This window comes from Prionailurus bengalensis, chromosome A2 (genome assembly GCF_016509475.1).
Source record: "Prionailurus bengalensis isolate Pbe53 chromosome A2, Fcat_Pben_1.1_paternal_pri, whole genome shotgun sequence".
Taxonomy (NCBI): Eukaryota; Metazoa; Chordata; class Mammalia; order Carnivora; family Felidae; genus Prionailurus; species Prionailurus bengalensis.
This window is the reverse complement of record NC_057348.1, coordinates 168637428-168643427: the sequence shown is the minus strand read 5'-3', so window position 1 is coordinate 168643427 and position 6000 is coordinate 168637428. Positions and strand designations below refer to the sequence as shown.

General features: G+C 50.8%; 1 protein-coding gene across 1 annotated transcript in view; it reads right to left on the bottom strand.

The window, feature by feature from the left end:
* Window positions 1-1373: 1373 nt before the first annotated feature.
* Window positions 1374-6000, bottom strand: part of DYNC2I1 (dynein 2 intermediate chain 1) — a 69469-nt gene continuing 64842 nt past the window's right edge. The window contains exon 26 of the mRNA XM_043590063.1: window positions 1374-1891. The gene's annotated coding sequence lies outside the window, so the exon portion shown is untranslated. The remainder of the gene's footprint in view (window positions 1892-6000) is intronic.

Genomic DNA, 6000 nt, shown 5'->3' with positions numbered 1-6000 from the left:
TCTTTATAATCAGGACTGTTGTCACATCGTATAGTATCAGTTTCAGGAGTAGAACCTAGTGATTCATCACTTACATACAACCCCCAGTGCTCATGCCCAACACCTGTTTAGGCTTTTTCTAGCTGCTTTCAGGCTAATGGAGGAGGAAAGGGACCAGGGTGACCCAGTGACTTGCCACCAGCCAAGCCCTCCCCCAGGCCCACTGTAGGTGACCCAGAGCTTCCGTGGAAGGCCTCTGCTGGGCGGGCTGACCGCCTGGAGAAGGGAGGGTTGAGGGTGTGTGGCCAGCTCAGGGGACACTGCCCAGGAGGGTTCATGAAGGGGAGACAGGGACAGAGACAGAATGAGCCCACTTCCTGTGACAAGAGGGCATCCGACAGGCAATGGACCTGAAAGAGCACATCTTGGTGAACAGAACTTCCCACGTGTTTCCCAACCTGGGTCCTGGAAGAACCAGAGCCAGGGAAGAAGAAGAGGGAGGAGATAAAGTACAGATCTTCACCCCTTCCTCACTGAGATTAGCTGACCTGGGCAGGTCCCCACTGCAGATTAGCTGACCTGGGCCGGTCCCAACTGCAGATTAGCTGACCTGGGCCAGTCCCCACTGCAGATTACTGACCTGGGCCGGTCCCCACTGCAGATTACTGACCTGGGCAGGTCCCCACTGCAGATTACTGACCTGGGCAGGTCCCCACTGCAGATTACTGACCTGGGCAGGTCCCCACTGCAGATTACTGACCTGGGCAGGTCCCTACTGCAGATTAGCTGACCTGGGCAGGTCCCCACTGCAGATTAGCTGACCTGGGCCGGTCCCCACTGCAGATTAGCTGACCTGGGCCGGTCCCCACTGCAGATTACTGACCTGGGCAGGTCCCCACTGCAGATTACTGACCTGGGCAGGTCCCCACTGCAGATTACTGACCTGGGCAGGTCCCCACTGCAGATTAGCTGACCTGGGCAGGTCCCCACTGCAGATTAGCTGACCTGGGCAGGTCCCCACTGCAGATTACGGACCTGGGCAGGTCCCCACTGCAGATTACTGACCTGGGCAGGTCCCCACCCAGATTAGCTGACCTGGGAAGGTCCCCACTGCAGATTACTGACCTGGGCCAGTCCCCACTGCAGGTTAGCTGTCCTGGGCAGGTCCCAGCTGGAGGAAACCGAGGGCCTGGAGTGATTCAGAGATGAAACTGTGATTGAGATCACACTGGAAAAAAACGGTTGGGGACTTAAAGTCACTGGATGGTGACCCTGCCTCAGGCATCTTCCAAGCTGGGGGCTCATGGCCAGATGGAGCCACAGAACCACAAGGTGATTTCCTTTAAGTGACCTGTTTTCACTACTTAGCACTGGGACATTTTTAGGCCATTTTCAAACTGCTTTCAGAGTCTGTGTTTTATTAGTCTTCCAAGAATATGAGCCTTGTGGTTTAAAGGCCCATCACCTGAAGGAAAACATTAATTCCACACTTGAGAACACAGCACTGGGACATTTTTAGGCCATTTTGAAACCGCTTTCAGAGTTTGTCTTCTGTTAGTCTTCCAAGAATATGAGCCTTGTGGTTTAAAGGCCCATGACTGGAAGGAAAACATTAATTCCACACTTGGGAACTCATCATATTCACCAGACTAGATGCCAAATGCACCAACATGTCTCCAAGGCAGTGGAGACGAGGAACGGGCCGGAATCAAGAAAGAAAGTGACTCCGGGGACCAGCAGGCTGGAGGGCAGCAGCTTCCCTTCTTCCCCAAACCTTCATTTCTGCAGACGAATTCTCCACATCCATCTCCCATGGCTTCTCCCAACAGTGGGAGTTTTCCTTTTCCAGTAACACAGTAAATGCTGGCGAGGTTCTCCATCCTCCGACACAATATCATGGAGTGGGGCAGAGCTGGAAATGAATGCACCGCATCAACAGTGTGGAAGAAATGGATTTGAAATCCCAAACACATATTTAAAGAAGGTTAGAATCACGTCCATTCACAAAGCCAAGATCATTTGCATAGAACTAAATCATGACTAATTCAGAACAAAAGAGGCTCTATCCGTGATAGGTTACAAAAAAAAACTAACAAGGTAAAGCTTCAGTCATTCAATTATCTGGCATTGGGCAGACAAAATAAACGAACATTTTAAAAGACACCAGACCGCATCCTTCTCCATGTTTGGACTCCGCAGTTTGTTGCTACAAGACAGATACAGCACTGAGGAGGAGAATGAGGAGAAGGGGCTTTAATAAACACGTGCTAATTCAGCCAAGGCCCCTGGAGCACCGTTCTCATCGAGCACCTTCCGTGCGGAAATCACATGTGGAGCCTTTGGGATTGTGACTACAGCCCTCCAGCACCCACAACTATGTAACGGTTGGGGCCTCTGCAAACTGCAGGGAAGAAAGACCCATTCAATGGACAGTTTATGGCAAAACAGCCGAACAGCGATGTTGGTTAAACAGAAGAAAATATGACAAAAAACAGAGATACCAACCAAGCACTGATTTCTGGCTGGTGGAAACGGCTGGTTCATCTCCTTCCCACACTTAAGCAGGGTTAGGCTTTAACGACCACCATTATTAGGAGGTCTTTATAGAGATTCGACTAATAAAACTGCAAGCAATTCAAAGCCAGCTACTTTGCATAGAATTGGGAGCAAAATAAACACAAACGGCCCTGCCAGAGGCCCGACTTCCCCGTGGATGTTTGACTTCCCTGTGGATGTTTCTCGTCTGTCTCTCTAAGCTTCACTCTTCCTGCCAGCCTCCCAGGCTGTTCACAGAATTGCCCCCAGGTCTAAGGTCTCGCGAATGGCAGGACACCATCCAGATCTGAATTGGCGCAGGTCCCCTGGGTTATCAGTGGGGTGATGCCTGAGGAACCCCCTCACCAGCAGCGCTCGTGAGGACCCTGCTGACAGGATCCCAGCCTGGAAAAGCACCAAGCGGCTCTGGCTCCGAGGAGGCTGGCCGTCTGTCACATCTGCATAAACTGGGTGACGGGTCTGCACAGTTCTGGCCAGCGGTGTGTGTGAGAGAGCCCGGTGGTCCTGTCCGGGTGGGCATGTGGCATCTGAGTCCACATGTCCCTCCAGGATGAAATGGGGAGGCTACGAGCCACATTCTGGGGCCAAACAGAAGGCCCGGGGAAAGGCCACTTGTAACGGGCCTCACTCAGAACAAAGCCTTCTTCTCCACAGGCCTCAGCGCAGAGCAGAGCAACTCACTTTGAGCCACGGCCCCAAACCGGCTTATGGTCTGTAAATACACAGTCTTGTGTGGAGGAGCCCAGTAGGACTCTTCCGGAGGCACGGGCTTCATCAGCTCCTCTGACGCTACAGAGCACACAGCACGTGCCCCGCTCCTCCGGGCCGACCAGATGCTTATCTCATGAGTGATCTAAATCATCCTAGAGTCAGAAGAAAACTCGAGATCATCTCATTGCTCTTCTCTGGATTTATGGTGTTCAGTCTTTGCAGCAAAGTGGTCTGTGAGTCTCTGACACGTCCCTTGGCTCCACTTTCTCTCTGATATTGCACTTACTGAATGCGGGCACGGTGCTGAGGGTGCGCTCCGCTCCGTATAGCAGCCAGCAGGCAGGTGCGAACAGGCATCCAACAAGCGTGCCAATGAGCCAGAGGCAGGGGCTGGAACTGGCCGAATGGTGGCAAGAACTAAATTCTGAGCGAGTGTCACAGGAAGAACTTTATCTGTAAACGCTTATACAAGAGGTTTTCGGGTTGGTTTCAATGCATTTAAACCCACCGCTGAGTATGCAGAGCTGCCTGGATATGTGTAACCAAGATGCCGCAGGGTGCAGGGCAAGTCCGGAAGACAAGGGGGGGACATCCGGGTCCTGTGCAGCAGCAGCCCGGGGCCAGCGTCCCCGCGGATGCCAGCAGCTAGCCAAGGCACAGAACAGGCCTCTGGCCAAGAGTCTCAATGCCAGAAAATAGCCGACGCGGGGAGGAAAGATTAACTACGTTTTGGATCTCCAATCAGCAAAGCGGCTGGAAGCCAGGGTGTCAGAATAAGACAGTCAGGTGATACTAAAGATAGAACAGGTGTATGCTCGCATCTGACCCACAGCTTTGTTGTTTCTGGAATCAAGATGTACCTCGTAATCAATGCCAACAGAAGTCAAGCAGGGACGTGTTATTTCTGGCTGGGCAGGGGCAAACCCACACGCTCCCAGGACCTGTTGGGTGCTTGGATACTTTGCTACAGATACTTTGTATCTGTATAATTGCCATTCCAATTTCAATCCCTGTTACAATTTTAAGTAGTTTCACATCTTCTGTCTGATGCAGTAAAATAAAAAGTTACTGTGTATGCAGTTGGCCACCCATCATGTGCCAGGCAATAAAACTAAAGAGAGTAGAAATTTCCAAATATCTCAGAATATGTCACAAAATTTTCAAAATGAAAAGGGCTGGCGTGACAAATTCTCATAACACAAAGACCACATTTCAACCACTGAGCAGCTGACGTGGACAAGAGCCACTTAACTGTCCACCAAATCTGTCATGGAAACACACGGAGCTGCACAACACACAGAGGAACGGTCCGGTGCTGACCAACATCCCAGCAAAATCACTTCGCACCTGAATGACGCAGGCAGAGGAGGCCAAGGTTTTCAGGAACGACTGTGGAAGGAGGAAGCAGCTGAGGAAGCCAGGGGGCACTGGGGCTCACGAAGGAGACAGAGAGGGAGAAGGAACCGGCCCGCTCCCCACCCAGGAGGGCACTCCGCAGGCGGGGAGACCTGTTCTGCAAAGGCACAGCCCAGACCGGGCGCATGGACCCTTGCTGCCCGTCCACACTCTGGAGAAGCAGCACGAAGGCAGACACAGGAGCCCCCTCCAGAAGCAGTGGGTGCAGGACTATAGGCGCACAGCACAGGCAGGTACGTGGAGGGGTTCCGTTCCAGGACAAATCTTGTCTGCTTCACCAAGACCCAAGTAACGCTGCCCTGATGTATCTGACGTCCTCCTTCTTAACAAGATAGGAGAAGCAACATTTCAATATGCCTCCTTGGCGCATCTCAAGTGATTATATATTTAAAAACCCAGCATCCTTTGGAGCATTTTCAGTCTTACTTTCCTTCCTCACCTCTGCCTTCTACAATCACCCCAAACACCAGCCGATCTAGAGGAACTTAGCGTCCCATGGGAACGCACGTAGGGCGTCAGCAACACCTATTTTTTCTTAAAAATGTAATTTATTGTCAGGTTAGCTAACATACAGCGTATACAGTGTGCCCTTGATTTCGGGAACAGATTCCCATGATTCATCGCTTACATACAACATCTAGTGTTCATCCCAACAAGTGCCCTCCTCAATGCCCATCACCCACCCTCCTCCCCTCCAACTCCCCATCCCCCATCAGCCCTCAGTTTATTCTTTGTATTTAAGAGTCTCTTATGGTTTGCCTCCCTCCCTCTCTGTTTGTACCTGTTCTCCCTCTTCCTTTCCCCCATGGTCTTCTGTTAAGTTTCTCAAGTTCCACATATGAGTGAAAACATGTATCTGTCTTTCTCTGTTGGACTTATTTCACTCAGCATAATACCTTCCAGTTCCATCCACATTGCTGCAAATGGCAGGATTTCATTCTCGTTGCCAAGTAGTATTCCATTGTATATATAAATCACATCTTCTTTATCCATTCATCAGTTGATGGACATTTAGGCTATTTCCATAATTTGGCTATTGTTGAAAGTTCTGCTATAAACATTGGGGTACAAGTGCCCCTATGCATCGGCACTCCTGCATCCCTTGGGTAAATTCCTCGCAGTGCTATTGCTGGGTCATAGGGTAGGTCTATTTTTAATTTTTTGAGGAACCTCCACACTGTTTTCCAGAGCGGCTGCACCAGTTTGCATTCCCACCAACAGTGCAAGAGGGTTCCCGTTTCTCCACATCCTCTCCAGCATCTATAGTCTCCTGTTTTGTTCATTTTAGCCACTCTGACTGGCGTGAGGTGATATCTGAGTGTGGTTTTGATTTGTATT